The sequence below is a fragment of the Mus musculus genome, chromosome 17 (genome assembly GCF_000001635.26).
Source record: "Mus musculus strain C57BL/6J chromosome 17, GRCm38.p6 C57BL/6J".
Classification (NCBI taxonomy): Eukaryota; Metazoa; Chordata; class Mammalia; order Rodentia; family Muridae; genus Mus; species Mus musculus.
The window spans coordinates 82,615,943-82,637,704 of record NC_000083.6 but is presented as its reverse complement, the minus strand read 5'-3'; the positions used below and the strand labels follow the sequence as shown (position 1 = coordinate 82,637,704).

Sequence of the window (21,762 nt, the reverse complement as noted above, 5' to 3'; positions counted from 1 at the left end):
GGAAGACCAAAGTGTGAATACTTCATTTCTTCTTAGAATGGGGAACAAAATACCCATGGAAGGAGTTATAGAGACAAAGTGTGGAGCAGAGACTGAAGGAATGACAATCCAGAGAAGCAACTTTGAAATTGTAGGAGCTGATGATTTCAAATTTATTTGCTCTTTCCTTGATAAGAGCAATGACCAGCATAAAAAAGAATATTGTCTGTGCCCCCACACATGTGTATGGGTGTGTACCTGCATGTGTATTTGGGTTTTTAAATCTATGTTCTTTGTAGTTTATATCCTACTTCTGATGTTGCTTTAGAATTGACTCTTAGAAAATAGCAGGTAAATGAACATGTTAGAGACCATGAATGGAATAAAACTTTCTTAATGTTTAGAATCAATTTTTTTCTCAAAATAGTGGGAATTAATAATGATACTAATCTCTTGAGTGTTCAAGTATGTATCAGTTAGAAGCTATTTTCAAGAGTAGGTTCTAAATCTATTTTTTTTGGATCAGAGCTGCTTAATTTAGACAACTATGTCTTTGATGGATACTGACTACATCAGTCAAAATATCCTGGGTACAAGTTATTGGAATATGACTTACTCTGTAATAGGCTAAAGAAAAGAAAAATTTCATGATCTGAGACCCCAAGGTGGGGGAGAAGTGAAGGGAGCAGGCCAGTGCCTGCCTCACCCCCAATGGACATCCTAGAGCTGTAGACTTCCTGACAGCCCAGCCTCCTCAACTTGCCTCTTTGCTTCCAACTCTGAGGAAATGGCCCTTGTATAATTTATGTGGTAAAAGACTGCAAGATTAAAGTTCTCTATTAGAAAAATAACAGAAAACCTCATTTGGTATTTACTCACCATGACAGCGGAATGAACTCTACCCTGGTGACCTCACAGAACACAACAAAGACTGCATGCCTAAAGAGACCTGCCATTACTTTTCAATGGATTTAACAAAAGTGAAGCTACATTTAAAAACTGGCTTCCTAAAAGAGATGATGAAATATGAATGAATGAGCACATGATGGAGCATGAAGCTTGCTAGTGGCTGATGAATACACATGATTATCCAGAGTTTTGGCCACCCAGTAAGTGGAGAATGGAAATTCTATTTATTCTTCCTGAAGTACTAGGAGTTTAGTAATGCATTTTGGCAAAAATTTAGTTGCTGACCTTCCAATAAATAGCTCTTTGGACATTAGTTAAATTTCAAACTTTATCATGCATTACAAATGACAAATTGTTCAGCTCCATTTGTATTTCATTGTTATTTTCCTTTCCACTATTTAACAAAGTGAGATTTTTCCAGTCTCCTGTTATTCAACTTCAGCTTAATTTATGCTTGTAGATTCAATTTAATTGGGAGAAAATATTAACATGGAGCATTGGGAAATAATGCAAAAGGCCGGATAAGGTTTTATTTTACTCTCTGCTATTTATATTTTATTACTAACATTTCAAAGTTTCTACCGTTTCATTTTTTTCTTTAATTTTATAGAATGAATACATAATATGGATCACAAGAGTTACTCTTAAGTAACCCTGAAACAGCATTGCTTAAAGGACTGTTTAGTTTGTTTATCTGAATGGCAGTTTTTGATTCAAACTGGCAATATGTCAGCATCTCTTTTAGTTCCGTCTCCTTAATCTGATCAAGGAAGTGGAGAAAAAAAAAAGAATGCCTTTGCCATGAGATAGAGCATGAACATGTCACATGATCCTGCTAATCACAAGTGGCAGGCAACCTAGATTCGATGTGAAGGTCATTTGCTTCGTTATAAGTTTCTGGATTGAAAGGCTCCAGATTAAACATTTATAGAACCATTTGATATTTTAAGGTTAGTCTATAGCTGGCATTGTTGAAACAGACCCACTCCTGTGTATTTCCTCTCTTCTCTTGACAATATGGCGCTTGTAAAACAGACTTCCTGATGCTTCCAGCAGACCACTTACATGGAAAACTTGAAAAGACTCTTGTAGAGGATTTATTTTTCTCTTTTTTTAGGAAAAGCAAAGCAGAAAATAAACGTTGCCCTCCCAATGAAAACCAGGGCTGACTGCTTTCATGCCCCATGGAACCGACCCCAGTCCAGGGCTCAAATTTCAAACAGAAATGTATGCTTTGTGTGTATTTTAGGGATAGACACACGAGATTGATAAATTTGTTAAAAACTGAAACTGTTTATGTGGCGATTAATATTGTCAACATGTCAGCACCTGGAAATACCTGGCTTTCAAACCTTTAGGCATGCCTGTGAGGAGTCACTTAGATGGGCTTAGCTTCTGCCCTTGGCTGTAGTGGGAACCTCCGTCCTTAAAGTAGGTGGTAGCATTCCCATGGGGTAGGTAGGGTCTTGGTCAGAATAAAAGAGAAAGCCAGAGGAATACCAGCATTCATTCTTTTTTCTGCTTCTTCTAAGTGTCTTCTGCATCTTCTAAGAGGATGCAGCATGAACAGCTGCTTCAAGCTTCCACCTTTCGGATACCCTGCTATGATGAGCAGCACTTTGCAATAATGAGTCAAAATCCTTTCTACATTAGGTTGCTTTTGTTAGGCATTTTATCGCAGCAACAGGCAAGTAACCAAGGCTAGTGATAAAGCATGATATGTTCCATTTTGCCTTTACTTCATAATTATAAATTTATAAGTCTCGAATCTCTAATTCCCATTCGACTTTTTAAGCTCTAATACTATAGCATACCCCAAATCTTGGGTTCCAGATTACAGTCATGGTGACCTCATTCAATATATGACCTTGATGCATACTAAATTCAATGTTAGAATAACCTGCTATGTTTAGTGAAAATAATCCCAATGCCCATGGATTAATGGGTTATTTTTTTTAAATTTGTGCTTAAAGAGAAAAGAAACCCTTCACCAGTTCAGTCTGACAGATGTGTGGGGACTTAGATGTCTTGTGCATCTGTTTGAGCTTCTTAGTCAATGTTTTCTCACCCACAAAGTGTGTTAATTTCTTTAGGAGGCCAATGTTGTCTCTCTAAAATGAGGAGGATCACAAAGGAACACTCAACACAGGAAGAAAATGTCCTAATTCCTCCTAAAGTGTTTTACCCTGATGAGCTTTAAATGAGGTCCAGGTGGCAGTAATGCACTGGTGCTCATTGCCTTCCTGTCGCAACTTGATCACACAGGGTGTGATGGCCATTCGGTTGTCAACCCGACTGTATCTGGAATGAACTACAATGAAAGGCACATCTGTGAGAAATTTACCGCTTTGTTTGAAATGGGTGAATTTATGTCTAGTCTGGCCCTGTGAGGTGGAAAGACAACACACCTTTGATCTAGACCTTGAGGCAGGAGGATACATTTTTAATATGGGCCTGGGACATTCTGCTATATAAAAACATGGAAGAAGGAAGGATTTGCTCTACACCTGATGATCTTGCTTGGCTAGGACATCCATTTCTTCACTGGCATTAGAACATATTTCTTAAGTGTGGGAAGCCACATGTGCTGTTGCAGAGTGGCACTGGCTACCATTGGCCACCACACATACATAGGCAGTAAAGTTTTTTGCCAAGATGAGGTTTTGAGAATTAACCAATCAGATGAGAGACAAGTTAACCAATCAGATGAGAGACAAGTTAGCCAATCAGATGAGAGACAAGTTAACCAATCAGATGTAGGCATGCAAATGAGGTGGTAAGCATAACCCATGTATAACCAATCTGGGTATGAGACATGCCTTTCCTAGGCCTATATAAGCAGCACCAGTTCTGGGCTTGGGGTCTCTTCGCCTCTGCAATCAAGCTCTCCCAATAAACGTGTGCAGAAGGATCCTGTTGCACCGTCGTTCTTGCTGGCGAGTCAGGGCGCGCGCAAGACTTAAGGATACCAGCTTTTAGAGACTATCAACTGAGACAGCCAGCCTTGTGGGACTGAGCAACTACTAGATTCTTGGACTTCCATTCACCGCTACCCATTGTTGGATTAGTTGGACTGCAGCTTGTAAGTCATTTCTATACTTTTCCTTTATATATACTCACACACACACACACACACACACACACACACACACACACACACACACACACATTTCATAAGCCCTGTCACTCTAGAGAACCCTGACTAATACACAGGGCTTAGTAGGTAAGTGGTACCCATTTCTCTGGCAGTTGCTGTCCTGGAAACCTCCTTATCTGGTTCTGTAGTCCTTCTAATATTGTCCAGCATCATAAAGGTCTCACGGTAACCACCAGAATACCATTGATAGTAATGTTTCTTTTAAGTATTAATTCCTTTTAGAAATCATTCCAACATCATTGAACCATGTTAAAAAGAACAACATCTACTAAGGGGGTAGGAAACTGATTACAATAAATGTAATTCCCTGTCCAATGCAAAGAACTGTTGACTACGAAGAACTACAGATGCCTTTCCTTTTTTAACAAAGGACCACTTTCTTGTGTCCCATAGAGTTTGGTAGAACATCTTTTCATTTTTAATTAATTGTAAGAATTTATATTTTTTCTTCATGTCTTCATTTTTGGCCCACTTATCAGTGTTTAGTTCCCATGAGTTTGTGTAGTTTCTATTGTTGTTGACATCCAGCTTTATTTCATTGTAGTCATATAGAATGCAGAATGTTATTTTAGTTTTCATATATTTATTGAATATTGCATTGTGCCTTAGTACATGGGGCTGTACTTTGAAGAAAGTTTCACTGCCTATGGAAAAGAATATGTATTCATTATTGTTTGGGTGGAATGTTCTGTCAGTATTAGTTGGTGAGTCTTTTTATTGGGAGTTTTACTTGGTTTATTGAGTTTTTTAATTCCTAACATTGCTTTAAGTGAAGTTATAGCCAGATTTGGAAGTAGAAGTGCCAAGATATTCCAAGGCACTTCCCTATCCATTTTTGCAGGGCCATTTGTTCTTTGCCACAGACAGGACTCTTTCTCATCATTATGCATAGTCCAAGCTTTTAAGGTTATGAGAAAAACCACATCTGAAGACATAAAAATGTGTCTTAGCTAATGTCTTAGTTTTAAAATCTATGGAGGGAAGGAGAGAAAAAGAGAGGGAGAAAGGGAAGGAGAGAGAGAGAGAGAGAGAGAGAGAGAGAGAGAGAGAGAGAGAGAGAGAGAGAGAATATGAATTTGTTATAGTTCATAGACCAGAGGTCCAAACCATTCCCTGTGTCAATGCTGACAAGATGTGATATCAAGAAGGTAACAGGGCTCAGCCTTATGACCTATGCTGCTAGTGGAGATGATCATTTGAAAAGGAGAGGATGTAAGTTGGAAAAGCTAAAGTGTATACCAAATACAATTTAGTGCTCTGATCTTTGATATATTACCACATTTATTTCAAAGAAGGGGACATATCTAGAGATATTTCTTTGCCTGATAGTGTATCCTTAATCAACCAAGCATGCTAAATTATCTTCATAATACTGTTCCATGGATATGAAGAGATATTGTCAGAAGTTCTGATTTCCCCTCAAGTATTCATTCTAAAGAGTATGAGGATATTTGTCAATTGGGGCCATGGTGTTCCAATGTAACTATGCAAACTGAATTCTAATAGATACCTGGGATAGGCTTGTAAGGCTTTCATAATTAGAAATTTGATATCATATTTTTATCTCAATATTCTAAGACTCTAATTCCTATCTTTTGATGAGCTGAAGGGCAAAGAATTTATTATCAAGAGCTCTCATAATAAAGCTGTACAAAATGGGTGGCTTGAAATAATGGAAATTTGTCTAACAGTCATTGGAGTTTAGAAGTCCAAATATAGCTTTGAGGATTGATTTCTGGAGTCACTGAAAGATTCTGTTAAGTACCACTCCTATGGTTACTTGTAGTTCCAGCCTGTGCCCTGGACTTTCCTCTGCTCTGCCTGTGTTATGCTTTCAGATACAATGGGAGCCCTGTAGTAGAATTTTCAGGGGCTTGCTATGCCCCTTTGGTCTCAAATAACACCAGGCTGTTTCTATGCTCTGTTTAGATGGTTTTAACTCCCCCCAAATTGATTCTTTCCTGGCTTGTTTTGCTCCATGTGTTCTCATGGCAAATCCCATGGTGAAATGTTCATCACAACCCTCCTGGACCTTCTGTCTCATCACTACCTCTTTTCCTACCTAATTCTCCTCCTCCTCCTCCTCCTCTTCCCCCTCTTCCTCTCCAATCCCTCTCCCTCTGTCTCTCTGGGACCCTCCAACTTGAATCAGAAGTCCCACCCTCTTCTCTTCTGTACAGCTAATTGACTGATCAATTCTTTTTAAAAAACCAACCAGGAGGTGATGGAGAAGATGTTTATAACACAGAGACAGGGGAAGCTTCATACCCTCTAGAGAGTACCAGAGACCCAGGAGGTGGGGTACTCTCAGGACTCATGGGGTGACCTTAGCCAAAATGTGCAGTAATGGGGAGAGGGAAGTGGAAGAGTCCACTCCAGTAGATAGACAGGGCCTGAAGTGAGGGAATGGAGCATATGTGGGCTGGTTTGCCAGCTCACAGTCAAAATTTCAGACCCAGAATTGTTTCTGTCTAAAAGAACTGCAGAGACAAAAATGGAGAAAAGACAGAAGCAAAGGTGGTTCAATGACTGTCCCAACTTGATATTCATCTCATGGGGGGACACCAAGGCCTGACGCTACTATGCTATGATGTGCTTACAGATAGGAGCCTGGCATGGCTGTCCTCTGAGAGGCCCTACCATCAGCTAACTAAGACAGATGCAGATACCTACGCCCAACCATTGGACTGAAGTCAGGGACCCCTATGTTTGGATTAGGGGAAGGATTGAAGAAGCTGAAAGGGAGAGCGACCTCATAGGAAGACCAGCAGTCTCAACTGATGCAGACCCCAGGGAGCTCCCAGAAACTGACCTACTAACTAAGAGCATACATGGGCTAGTCTGAGACTCCTGGCACATATGTAGCAGAGGTCTACCTCATTTGACCTCATGGGAGAAAATGCACTTAATCCTCAAGAGCCTTGAGACCCCAGGGAAGGCTAGGGAGACCTAGTGGAAGGGAAGTCTCCTCTCAGAGGCAAGGGGGAGGTGGAATGGGAGGAGAAAATATGGGAGAGGGGACTGAAAGTGGCAACGAATGGAATATAAGTAAATAAAATAATTTAAATTAAAAAATAACAGTACCAAAATTTGGCCTATATTCAACTCTTTGCCAGTACAAAAATCAGCATTTGAATTATCCAAGGATAATGTTTATACAGTGCATAAAGTCATCTCTCCAAGAGATCCCACTAACCTTGACTCAGCCTTCTTCTGAGTCATCTCTTTTCTTTAAAAATGGTAAGTATCCTATGATGAGCATCTTTTTTTTGTTGTTCTGTTAACTATAGATGGAACCCCAGAAGTCCAATAGACTTTCTCCTTTTTGTCTAGGCTCTATCCTCCTCAGTTTAATCTGGCAGTATTTCTGATGAAGGATTTTAGTACTGCCCCGCCTTTCAGTATTCATTTTCTAGGGCTGTTGTAAGTACTGAAAACTCAGTGGCATATCCCAGCTCAGATTTACTGTCTCAGTTTTGAATGGTAGACATAACAAGTATCAGAGTTATCTTTTGGGGGGGGTGGAATAAGGAAACTTCATGGACTCTGCTCTATTCTCCACAATTCTGGTATCAAAGCCTCATTCTCCAGTGTGACTGTGTTTAGACAGATGGCCCAAGGATGTCCTTAAGCTTAAGTGAAGCATTGAGAGTGGAGACATGACTCCACAGGACAGGTGGCCTTCTCAAAAGAGAAAACTCTCTGTCTCTGTTTGAGTTTCTCCCTCTCTCTATTTTCTTCTCTTGCTCTCTCTCCTTAGTTTCTCACTCTTTTCCTCCAGGAAGATGTCATAATAGGATACATGATGAAGATGGACATCTCTAAGCCAGGAAGAGAGTTCTAGCAGAAACTGAATATATTGTTGCCTTGTAATTTTGGATTTTTGGGCTCCAGAATTTTAAAAAAAAATTTTCTGTATTCTTGTTCTTTATGCCTCTGAGTTTATAGTATTTTGTTATGACCCCCCAAGCGAATACACAGAAATACCATTCTCTGTGTCTTCCCCAGTTGTTTTGGCTAAAGTTTCAAGTTATCCTTAATGATTGTTTGTTTGTAGATCTTCAGTCTGTCTCTGACATTATTGTATGTGCCTTTCTCTCCTTTCATAAGGGTTTTAGCAATTGTATAAGGACTCATTCTAACTCAGTCTTCTTAATTTGGTAGCATTTGCAAAGACTATTTATACAATGACAATGTTTAATTCCTTATATTTTTCCTTTGGGTCTACTAATATGACTTGGGATGAATTCTATTTAATTATTTGGTTTCTGAAATTTAACTTTACTCGGCTCATCCCAAAGACCAGTGTGTATATTTGGCAGCCAAGAAGAGAGAGACATTTGGCCAACAGATTATTTTGCATTAGTGAACAGAACAATAAGACAGCAATGTCCCAGCTTTAGAACTGGCCACCACTTACATATTGGAAGGAAAAAAAATTAACTCATGCCAAATTATGGAAAACCTGGAAGAGGAAAATAATAAACTCATTGAATTGGAATAAATGAGTACTCAAAGTGGAAAGGCTTACAGCTTGTGGACATCCTGGGAATCCTTCTTCTTAACTTTGCCTTGCTGCAAACTCTTTTCCACAGAACACATTGTGAAGTAGGACCACGTACTTGTCCTTTTCAGTGTCCGTGATGGTTACCTGAAGAGGCACGACAGAATAGTGATAGCACTATGCATTTACCGCAAACACTGGAAGCCATTGGGAAAAGAGAATGACCAACACTCTTTTGCTTTTGTAGAATATTCTGCATGGAATCTGCAAAGTTTCTCGATGAATGACTGGTGTGTATGTGAGGAAGCAGGGACAGAGTCCGTTTTCAGTATTAAGCTTCATACAAAAGTTTTCCTAAGCTTGGTGTACTTTTTGTGAATTGCTTCTGGCATTTTATGCCCTTAAAAACAAACAAACAAACAAACAAACAAACCCCCAAAACGAACCGCTCCGGTAGTGCTTCACATTGTATTTTCTACCCGGTGCCAACTTGACTTCCATTTTCTGCTTTAGCCACACTGAGTTCCTGCTTTAAATAGATCCACCTCACAAAATAACAGCATGAAACAGTCGTCTCACACTTTCTGTCTTGACTTTTGTTCTGTAAGAAAACTTATTACTTTCCCTTTCACACATTACTGCCACTTCTCATGTCCCAATCAGGCTTGTGATCAAGTTGATACAATCATCCCCTGGTCTTTCTAGGTGGATAGGATGTTCTTACAGTGTGAAGGATTATGATAAGCTTGACATTCCTGTTGGAGGGGTAGAAAGTAACTCGGTGGATGTGCCATTTTGACTTTAGAAGTTTTGAAGTTGTATTGACCTGAATTCAGGTATGTTGAATGTGATATTTAAAGTCATTATTGTACTTGTTGTATTTATTTCATTTTTCCAAGAAAATAAGCACAATTCGGGCTGTTTGATGGTTAGTGTTCACAGGGTCGTGTACACAAATCAAGTTTGGCATCAATGAAGTCTTAAGGGGCAGGAGAGAAGCTTCAGGGTTAAAGCACTTGCACCTGCAGAGAACTTATGTTTGTATTCCAGTATCAGCATGCATCGCACAACTGCCTATGACTCCAGTTCCAGGGAGGTTGATGAACTCTTCCTGCCTCTGGACACTGCATTCACATAATACATACATACATAATAGATACATACACACACACATACACACACACACACACACACACACACACACACACACACACACACATATATATATACATGTAGACAAAACAGTCACACATATAAAATAAGAAAAAATAATTAAAATAAGTGTTTCAAATGTTATATTAGTTATTTTAGTATGTAATTTTAGTTTTTACAAAGTTACAACCTTTTGCACATGCAGTAGATGGCACATATACAGGAACTGAAGGGTCCAGAGCTCTGAAGTTTGTTAAGTTCAGGAGCAAACAGCTTTTTAGCTGAGCTTTAGGCCTGGAATATTTGCCTTCAATCTTCAATTTTTAATTAAAAAAAAGTTGAATTCAAATATAATTAGAAGCTTTTACCCTTTTTTTCTACTCCAACCCTTCTCATGTAGCTTCCTTGCTCTTGCTCAACTGTTCCTTAATTATTAATTATGTGAAATATATATGTATATAGTCCTAATATATAAACACAACCTACTTCATCTGCATATTTCTTGTGTGTATATGACTTCAGGGCTGAGCACTAGGTATTTAATTCTTGTTACATCACCCTTTATTAAACAAGCACCCACTGAGCTTATTTTCATAGTACCTCATTAGTGGGCTGACCCAATGCTGTTGTATTCTAATACTAATATGGGGACCCCAAGACTCGTTACCCCAAAGGTGAGTGAGTCCCCATGTAAGACACTGAGTAAACCTGCCCCTAGTTAATTGTGATTCATAAATAAAGTTGCCAACAGCCAATAGCTGGTCAGAAGAGACATAGGTAGGGTTTCTCAGGCTTGGGGAGAGGGGACCATGAGGAGCGAAGGAGGAAGAAGCCACCATGGAATAGAAGAAAACTTTGCAGGAGAGGAGAAGGAGAAGCAGAGGCAGCCATTGGTTAAGAGAGAGAAGAGTGTGGCCCTGGAGGCTGTCTAACTAGAGCTAAGAGCAGCTTAGAGGAAACAAACTAAGTAATAACTAGGGGTTATTGATGGGAAAGTAGATTCTAACAGCACGGAGGGTAGGCAACTACCCAGCTATTGTGCTGCTTAAGGTTTTTTGTAAATATAAAGGCTGAGTATGTCTTTCTTCTGGGAACCCAATGAACAAGGCTAGGTAAAACTTCCAGGCCAGGATTTTAAATAATTTTTACACTAATTCTTATAGGAAAAAGATATAGTCTTAACCAGAAGAAAGTGTTCAATGGCCAATACTATATCTATGTTTTTCAGCAAACAGTCCAGTTGAGATTTACTCTAAAATGTGCTCAATTGCTAATATTTGCGTTCTATCCTTAGAATACACATAGTGCTTGATATGTAAAAAGAATAGGGAGGTGGTTGAAGATGCGGAAGCCAGGAGAGATAAGTGACCTTCTTCATGGTAAATATAACTGCTTGACAGTACAGAATAGGCAAGAATCAAATTCTGATTCCTCTTTCAGAAACACATCCTGAAAACATTCTGTCCTGCAAGTGGTGAACCACTAAATTTACAAAATAAAGGAAGAAGCGATGTCAAAACCAAATTACTGTCTGAATATTTCACAGAAATCCCTGTCTATTGCTATAATCATCAGGATCATTATCTACTGGATAAGCTCTAATGGGGTGTGATACTATTTTCTTTGTCTTGATCCTTGAAGTGTCTCATCATTATGGCAAACTTGTAGAGAACTTTCTTTTTCCCCTATACCTGGGGAAGTTCATCATCACTTATGTCTACCACACAGTGATGCACTTTCTACGCCAACCTTCTGGAAACTTGTTCCAACTGATGTTCCTGAAGTCAGTCGTAGAAGTTAGTCATAAGCCACATTTTCTTTAGAAAGCTTTGTGTGGGCAGGTCCACCCACCACGTGGCTAGGGTGGGCATATGAGACCCAGAGGCCTTCCCAGAACATGGCCTTCATTGAGCAGGAGCCACTAAGATGTGCAAGTATGAGGTGGAGAGATGGAAAACCAAGAGAAGCAGAATGGTTTGAGTACTATGAAGAGAGGTGGAACTGGAGATGGATGGGAGGGTGGAGAGGAGCCATCTGTAGCACACAGCCTGATGTAAGTAGCCTGCCCTGACACTTGAGGCCATGGTGAAGTTCCAGCTCTCGTTGCTACCAAGGGCCATTCCTGGGTCTGTGGCCATGTAGGAGTAGAGGGTCTATGTTGATGTCTGTGACTGTTATTACTACCAAAGGCCTTGCAGGCATTCATGGTCTGGGATGCTGCCTGTGGCTATCTTGTGGTCCAAAGGCTATGCAGAGTTGGCCTCTGCTCCTCACTGGCTGGGGCTCTCTGGAGAAAAGGTCCTGTACCAACACTTGGTTAGAACAGTAGAGCTGGCTCTCCTGGCATGACCATGGTCCTGCCCCACTGCTGTGTGGTGGCACGGCGAAGGAGAGATGGCTCCCCCCCCACACACACACACACACTCCTCAAAGCTTCCTGGCCCTTCCTCTCACTCCATTCAGCATTTGGGACAGTGAGCCCTTCACCTGGTCTGGACAGCACAGTAGATCTGGCCCTGGTAGCATGGGTGCTCTTGGGCCTGCCCTAAGAGTATAAAAGTGGGAAAGCTGGCCTTGCCCCTTGCTGGCTGTGGGCAGTGCTTGAGAGCTTGCCCTGACAGAGTGGGTGTGGGAGAGTAGGCAAGCTGACCAACTCAGCTACCACCCAGGCCTAGATCTAGGGTTTTGAGTTGACCCACTCCAATGTCTACTCCATCTATGAACTGCTGGAGCCCATGAATGTGATTGTCCTGCAGATCCAAAGCTGAAGAATCTCCCTGATATAGAGCAACAGCAGGATATCCAAGAGGAGTTCCAATGACTATTCAGTATGATTTTATAGCAGAAGTCAGAGGCCTTGAGCCAGACCAATGACTCATTGCCATGAACATTTGCAAGTAAAGATGTGTGGGCAGAAGGGTGCACTGTATGACACACAACAGCCTTCCACAGCCAAGATTTTTTCTCTTAATTTTTTTCTTTCCTTTTAGGGGGGAATTTGCAAGAGTGGGGGGCAGAGAAGAAGGGAGGGGAAGATGAGTGATGTTGGAGTGCATGATGTGAAATTAATAGTCAATACAAAAATTTACAAAGTTAAAGAGCCTAGTGTGTATTAAGCATGTGTCAGCTTTCACAAGCTTCTGGATAAGCTCACCCAAGCTTCTGGAAGCTATGCATGCTCAGTTCATTTGCTCAGGTTCCTCACAAGGCCTGATTGCCTTTGGGGAAAAAGACAGAGGAATAAGTAGATATTGTGCAAATGCAGTTTTTAATAAGCATCTTTAAATCAGAGATCAGAGAAGATATATGAAGTGAAGATCGTAGAACTCACCTTTTCTGTTTAAAAGACAATGGCTGTCTTTAACTATTACCAAAATATCAGATCTCTGCTTTTCTCTTATTTACCACTATAGGATGATAGGATCTTTAATCTCTCTCTCTCTCTCCCCCCCCTCTCTCTCTCTGTCTCTCTGTCTCTGTCTCTGTCTCTCTCTCTCTCTCTCTCTCTCTCTCTCTCTCTGTCTCTCTCTCTCTCTCTCTCTCTCTCTCTCTCTCTCTCTCTCTCTCTCTCTCTCTCTCTCTCTCCCTCTCAACAGTCCTTAAGCATGGTAAACAAATACTCAGGTTCTGATCTGCATACCCAGTCCAAGGTTTTTTAATATACTCTGAGTGCAACAGTACATCCAGAATGGTTTTTAAGTAGTTGATATTATGTATTGTGATATGATAACAGTTCCTACCAAATTATTTAGAAGCCCAGACAACCAGATTCTTAAGTTGACATCTCCCTACTTCAAATGTTTTCTCTTCAAAGAACCACTTTTTCAGATCACTAATTTTTGATGATGTTAGGATCATGTCCTGAGTCTTGGTTTCATAATTTTGAGATGTGGCTATCCTGATTCATTTCCAATTAGCTGTTGATCCCCTTATATCTACTGCATTCCTCTCCCTTGTACTTCCAAACATGGCTAAGCTCAAAGACATGGCACTGAAGATTCATTAGCATTAGTTCTGGTTTGCATTCTGCATTTACATTTCTGAGTCACTACCAAAGCGTTCTAGACTCTTCTTTACCCTCTGGGAGATGTTCTGTGTGTCTATATCCATATGAGTAATTGCCCATCTGTTCTTTTTTTTTTTTTAATTTTCTGTACCCTGGAAGTTAATACTTTTTTGATAGCAATACTAGTCTCATCCCTTCTGCACTGAATTGAATTACAGTATTTTACATACAATACCTACACTGAATTCTAAAGGCAAAATATTGGGTCTCCTATGGGGCCTTTCTCTCTCTCTCTCTCTCTCTCTCTCTCTCTCTCTCTCTCTCTCCCTCCCTCCCTCCCTCCCTCCCTCCCTCTCTCTCTCTCTCTCTCTCTCTCTCTCTCTCTCTCTCTCTCTCTCTCTCTCTCTCTCTCTTTCTCTGGTTTTTCAAGACAGGGTTTCTCTGTATAGCCCTGGATGTCCTGGAACTCACTTTGTAGACCAGGCTGGCCTAGAATTCAGAAATCTGCCTGCCTCTGCCTCCCAAGTGCTGGGATTAAAGGCGTGTGCCACCACCACCCGGCTCTTTCTATGGCCTTTCTTATGATTTTCTCTGTTGCTCACCCTGTCTGATCCATTACCAATCCCTGTATATTCTGGTATATTCTGCTGTATTTAAACACACCCACTTGTCTCTCTTCCAGCAATCTTCACATTGGCATCTCATACTTGGAAACCTGAAGTAGTATTCTTCTGACTGTACTTCATGCTTATTTTTGTGCCTGTACTATAACCATTAAATTTGTTTTGCAAAAACCTTCCAAGCTTCACAGACTATTTAATCAAGACCTGGGTTATGTGGTTCAGTAGCTTAGTATTTGCCTAGGTGCTCAAGGCCTGGTTTCCACTGAGAAAGAGAGAGGGGGGCCAGGTTGCTTAAAAATCTTATATACACAAAATATGTGGAAAGCAGAGACAAGTTAATTTGTGTAGTAGGTAAAATACAGGACTGTTATTTAGTTTCTAGGGAAGAGATGGCAGAAAAACCCTGGTCTAAACACCCCTGTCACTTTCTTGTTGCTTCTTGTGTTTTGTGATTTTCTCCATCACAGAGTCACCTTGCTCACACTTAGTTGCTAAGTTGTCAACTCAGCAACTTACCACAGATGCCAGCCCAGACTACTAGACCTATCAAAACTCTCAATCAATTACCATAGATGGTAAAAACAAGATATCCCAAGACAAATTAAAATTTATACAATATTTATCCACAAATCTAGCCTTACAGAAAATACTAGAAGGAAAACCCCAAACCAAGGAGGTTAACTACATCCAGGACAATAATTCCATACCAGAGATAAATAATTTCATAACAGTAAAAACAAAATAATGGAAACACACACACAACACACACACACACACACACCACTACCATCAAAATAACAGGATTTAACAATCATTGGTCATTAATATCTGTAGGCTTAGGTTTTTATAAGCTTCTTTTATAATAAGGGTTTTCAAATGCTTTAACCCCCCCATTTCTAGCCCACTTTTCCCCAGCCCCCCCCCTTTTTTGTTCCCAACAGAATGCCAGAAGTTCTTTGCCTTGCCTCTCTCAAAGAAGTGAAGATCTTCTAATATAAACAACCAACGAAGTGGTGCAAGGCTAGCTATGAAAGCGCCATGTTCCTGTCTGTTGAGTCCCACTCACACCCTCTCCAAACATCATATGCCCTCCCACAGGCCTTGCCTCAGCAAAACACCACTGGAGTCTATATCACAGGACACAGCCAGAAACGTACACTTCAGATATCTTTCAACCCCAATGGACTCAATTTCCCAATAAAAAGGCATAGGCTAGCATAATAAATTTGACAACAGGAACCTACCTTGGAAAATGGGCAGATACCATATTCTTTACACCTCAGTTACCCATTCACAATGGGATGGGAATTGTAACTTATCTTGTTAAGATGAAGTGACCTAATGTTCCCGTATTATAGCAAGGCTCTCTCATTATTAGAGGCCATCTTTCCTTTAGAATAGCATTTAAAGAAATACAGACAGATAAGTAAGTAGCCAATAAAACCCAGCCGGATAAATTTTGTAACATAGGCACTTAAAAGATACCCTGACAGTTTAAGGGGGTGGGAATTAGAATTTTGAGGTAATGATGAGTGAGAATGACAGTATGTTTAATGTGAGGGAGTATAATGCTATGAAATTTAATTCAAGTTCACTTTAGTTACCACCCTTAGGGTAGATAAAAGGGGCATAATGGAAAATTATTTAGGGAGCTGTTTCTGCTGATAATTCTCAGACTCACTGAGTGCTAACAACATGTCCAGTACCCTTCAAGGTACATTGCCTGTATTCAATCAATTTAGTTCTCCTCCAAATCTAGTGAGGCAAGTTGCCATTTTATTTTATTGTTCTGTTTTATAAGTAAAACAAAGGGCCATAAAGTAGGTTCCCAGTTCAAACCATTGTTCGGAGGGAGTGCTGGGGTTAGAATCCAGAGTCTGTTTGCAGAACTCATTCTCTAAAACAGAACGATATAGAATAAGATGTGAGTGATGGTGAAAACATGGCGTTAGTCCCAGAAATGAGTAGTGGTTGTCCACATAAAATGGAGCTAGGATCAGTAGAGTTTGATGCTTGATTGTATTAGAAGCTAAAGAAAAATAAATAATTTAACAGTTACATATTTGGCTTCATAGTTTTGGTGGTTAGGTAGGCTTTCCTGAGATTGTGATCTTAAGGAGAGGGCTGATTTTTGTGGGGCAGAGAGGCAATGTTAAGAATTTTGTGTTTATAGTTTTCAAACAAAAACAACAGCAACAATAACACTAAGACAAACCAAGACCCACACCAAAACGAATGAAATGATTCCTAGTGATATTCTGCTATACTCATATCAGTGCCTTGCTCAGTCATCATCAGAGAGGCTTCCTCCAGCACCAAACATTATGGATTAGGAGAGGGGAGGGGGAAGGAGGAGGGAGAGGGGAGGGAGGAAGGAAGGGAGAGAGGGAGAGAGAGAGAGAGAGAGACAGAGAGAGAGAGAGACAGAGACAGAGACAGAGAGAGAGAGAAACAGAGAGAGGCTAAATTGGAGCTTGAGAAACCCAGTGAGAGAAGTAAAGATTGTAGAAGTCAGAGGGAAGAGATGACACCAGGAGAACATGGCCCACTGAATCAACTAAGCATGGCTCACATGGGCTCCAAGAGACTGAAGCAGCAAGCACAGGTCCTGCCTGGGTTCACAATAGGTCCTCTGTGTATAGGGTTTTTTTTTAAACAGGGTTTCTCTGTGTAGCCCTGGCTGTCCTGGAACTCACTCTGTAGACCAGGTTGGCCTCAAACTCAGAAATCCACCTGCCTCTGCCTCCCAAGTGCTGGGATTAAAGGCGTGTGCCACCACTGCCTGGCTAGGTTATAGGTATTAGCTTGGTGTTCTTGTACTCTCCTAACAGCAGGAGCAAGTGTATCTATGACTTTTTTTGCCTGCTCTTGAGAGTATTTTTCTCCTATTGGGTTGCTTTTGAAGCTTTAATATAAGCGTGTTTGCCTTGTCTTATTGTACCTTGTTTTGTCTTGTATGGCTGTTGTCTCTTGGAGACCTGCTCTTTTCTGGAGAGGCATTGATGGAGGAGTTGATCTTGGGAGGAGAGAGGTATGTGTGGGGTAAGTGGAGATGAGGGAGGGGGAAACTGTCTTTGGGATGTATTGTATGAGAGAAGAATATATTTTCAATGAAAAAATTATATTTAGTGGGTATTCAAACCCAGATGGATCTTTCCATAACAGCTGGTGTGTTGCCAGATCCTCCCATCACTGCCAATACCTGCTAGTCACCCTAGCTATAACCCTACTAAGCATCTACATCTTGTGTGGAGTCTGACAAGAACTTTCAACCCCGAGATTGAATACCAATTAGCTGAGGTAAAGTATAATAGGTTAGAATAATACCCAATCCGTGATCCAGACAATTATCCAATACCAAGAAACCCTACCAAAGGCATGATTCCAGACGACTAGGCTCAACCCCCAAATAGAGACAACACAAATAGCCTAGGCAAAATGTCTCTTTTAGAAACTGACATCCTCCACATATTGATCTTTGAGAAAAGCTACTTAGCCAGTGCAGAAGACAATGACTTCAGAACAGCATTATAAATGTATTAAAAAACTCAGAGAAGATATGAACAATGCCTGATGAGGACCATGAAAGGACAGTTGAGTGAAATTATCAAAACAATTTAAGATATTAAAATGAAATTTAATAAAGAAATAAAAAAAAACTCTAAGGAAAGCCAACATGAAATAAAACCCCAAATGAAAGATTGAGGAAATCAAAGAACTCAGAGTAAAATATCACTGACAGATTGGATCATGTGTAAAATGAGCATATCATGTAACAAAGACCAGGTAAAAGATATGGATCACCAAGATAAAGAAAATAGGGAATTAGAAAAGTCACAACCCAGAAATGGAACATGAAGGAATATGGGGATAAAAGAAAAAAGAAAAACTACAAATAATAACATACAAGAAAGAGAAGAAAAGCAGGTCAGTGACCCAACATATTTTCAACAAATTCATTGAAGAAAAATTCCCGTATCTAAAGAAAGATGCTTATTAAGGACACTAAATACAAATGATTGGAAAAGAAACTTCCCATATCACATAATAATCAAAGGACTAAGGAAAGAGAAAAAGAAATGGTTTCGAGGACTGTGATAGAGAAAGGACAAGTCAGATAACCAAGCAGGCTCATCAGAGTAAAAAGAGAAAATCTTTGGGAACCATAGCTAGATGGGGCTTGTGCAGGTGCTTTGCAAGTTTTTAAAAGTTGCTTTTAATTGCTCTTTCCCAGTGTTGGCGTATCCTTTCCTTTTTACTCTTTTCCCATTCATTCATTCATTCATTCATTCATTCACTTTATATCCAATTCGCTGCCCCTCCTAGTCCCCCACTCACAGTGAGTGATTTTTATCTCATCCCTCCTTCTCTCTTTTTTCTATTTCTATGGATTTTTTTTGTTATTATGAAAGCTGAACAATGTATTTTTCTTTTCTTTTTCTTTTGTTATGTGACATAACATGATAAAGCTTCACTAATGAAAATTGGTGGCCAGACCTGTGCAAATTAATCGAAGTCTGAATTGTATTAGCACCAGATGTGACTTTACTACTTGCAGTAAACTTAGTTACCTGCATCCCTTAGAAGCATCCTATAAATCTGTCAAGGTTTCTAGGTAGATTCTTTTATTATTATTATTATTATTATTATTATTATTATTATTATTATTATTATTATTATATATTTTCTTTATTTACATTTCAAATGTTATCCCCATTTCCTGGTTTCCCCTCCAAAAACCTCCTATCCCATCCCCGCTCCTCCTGCTCACCAACCTATGCATTCCTGCTTCCCTGTCCTGCCATTCCCCTACACTGGGCATCAAACTTTTACAGGACCAAGGTCTTTCCTCCCACTGATGTCTGACAAGGCCATCCTCTGCTACATATGAGTCTAGAGTACACCCTCCATGTGTACTCTTCAGTTGGTGGTTGAGTCCCTGGGAGCTCTGGGGGGTACTGGTTGGTTCATATTGTTGTTCCTCCTATGAGGCTGCAAGCTCCTTTAGCTCCTTGGGTCCTTTCTCTAGCTCCTCCATTGGGGACCATGTGCTTAGTCCAATGGTTGGCCGCAAGCATCCACCTCTGTATTTGTCAGGCACTGGCAGAGCCCCTCAGGAGACAGCTATATCAAGCTCCTGTCAGCAAGCACTTGTTGACATCCACAATCGTATCTGGGTTTAGTAACTGTATATGGAATGGATAGAGATCTTTAGATCTGGGTCAGTTACATTAAATATCTGTCATTATCAATTTCTATTGTATAGAGACATCTAGTGTATTCTGTCTTCTCACCTGCATGTTATTTTATGGTTGTAGTGTAGTGCATCCATGATTGCTTCCAATTATTCGTTCCTTCTCTAGGAAATCTATAGATATTGTTCCTGGTACTCTTTCCCATCCATGTCAGGGTTGGTTGCACGACTGGCTCTGGTCACTGTAAGTATGAAGAATGTATACCTTCTTCCTATATGTTAAACACCATCATGTAGATTCACATTTGTTTTTCTTTCTTCTGTCTCAAGAGCAGAATATATAATCCAGAAAAAAAAGTACTTTTACACCCTACAGCTAGTACAAGCATGGTTCAGAAATGGAGACAGCTTACAGCTAACAGGAAACAGCAAACCTAGTTGTGTGGGTGTGTGGGTTTCAGGGGTGGTAAGCTTCTACAATTTGATTAACTCTTGTCAGAACAGAAGCCAATTCTTCTTTCTAAGCTTGACAACATTCGTTTTGGGGCCCTTTTCTTATTTCTAGTTACTAAAAAAATACATTTCATTCTTTCCTAAATTATTAACTTACAGAACTTGTATTAAGTAGTTTAATAGTTTGGGAATAGCATCAATCTCTGTAGAAATTATTATTATTGAGCCTCAAAAAAATCCATAAAGTCTTATCACCTCTACTAATAAGTCAGGCTCCTTTCTAATTACACATTAAAATTTCAATTTCTGGGATTTAAAACTCAGATAAGAGGTGGAGTATTTATAGTAATATCCTTCTGCTTTGTTCTTACATTTAATTCAGTATATTTTAGTGGGCATTTAAGAAGAATTTACCAATATACTGGTAATACTTTATGCCACGAGTATAACGGATGCATTTAGACTCATTTTATGCCAGGGCTGTGTTAGATATTTTCAAATCTATCATCTGATTAACTGATTCTAGAGAAACTCATTTTGAGAAGTTAGAAAGGAACTTGTTAAAAATGACACAGCAGAATTGGTAACATATCTCTTTTGTAAAGTTCTTGCATTGCAAAAGTTCTTGCATTGCAAGCATGGAGGCTCTTGTTTGAGCTCTAGAACCCATGTCTAAAACAAAACAAACAAAACAAAACAAACAAACAAAAAACAAATCCAGAGAATTTGTAATCTCAGTACTAAGGAAGCAAGGACAGGAAGCTGCTTGGAGATTTCTGGCCAGCCAGCCTAGCCTACTATGTGAGTAGCAGGCCTGTAAGGGATACTGAGCCAAACCAAACTAAACCATCGTGGCCGGTGCCCAAAAAACCACAAGTCTTTTGCACACACACACACACAAACACACACACACACATACACACACACAGGTGTATCTCTCTCACATGGGTACCCTTACACATGATCATATTCACACACACACACACACACACACACACACACACACACACACACACACTGATCACATTAAATAACTGTGTTTAGAAGACAGGAACTATTCTCTCAGTGTGAATAACTTAAAACCTTTGTGATCTGCTTCTAAAGTGAATGGAGTTGCGTCTGTTCTTCTTTATTAAACACATTGTTTAAGGAAGTAAACTTTTCTATAAAACAGATAATGCATGTTTATAACAAGAAGGATTTCTTTTGTGCAGGTGCCTCTTGCTTGTGGCTGTGAAGATGCTATCTGATGTCAGCTGAGTTCAACTCCAGGATCCAGGGCAGGTTCGAGGATCATCTCAAGGGCAGAGAACAAGTCCTCAGGCCATAGGACAGATGCTCCAGTAGATATAGGAGTGTGCTGATCTTTAACGCTTGTGTTTGAAGCCTATGATCTATCATTTTCATCAGCTAAGATGATTCGCATGCAGTGTTTAAGGTTCCTTGGATTGGAAAGGCATGGCAAACATGAGAAGTGAAAAAAGAATTGAACTTGTACAATCTCAGGGGGAAAAAACCTAATGAACAAAAATGTTTTTCATAATTATGTAGTCCTTATTTCTTTATATTTTTATTATTGTTTAATATATAAAATTTGTAAGGACTGATTTTTTTCTAATAATAAAAAACATTTCAAATAAAAAGCTTTGTTTAACTAATTTTAGATTGCTGAGGTGAATTCGATTTGACCTTTCATGTCATTTATGTTAAAAGTAAATCATACACCCTTCCAGTCAACTCCAGCACTGGGGTTCCTTGCCCTTGGAGTCTCCAGACAACCACAAG

At 39.8% G+C, this 21,762-nt stretch overlaps 1 long non-coding RNA gene across 1 annotated transcript; it reads left to right on the top strand.

Annotated features, from left to right (window-relative positions):
- The first annotated feature begins 17,218 nt into the window (after positions 1-17,218).
- Gm34211 lies at positions 17,219-21,481 on the top strand. The gene is made up of 3 exons (XR_385806.2): positions 17,219-17,361; positions 19,694-19,768; positions 21,192-21,481. It is a non-coding gene; the product is annotated as a predicted gene, 34211 (long non-coding RNA).
- Positions 21,482-21,762: the final 281 nt, after the last annotated feature.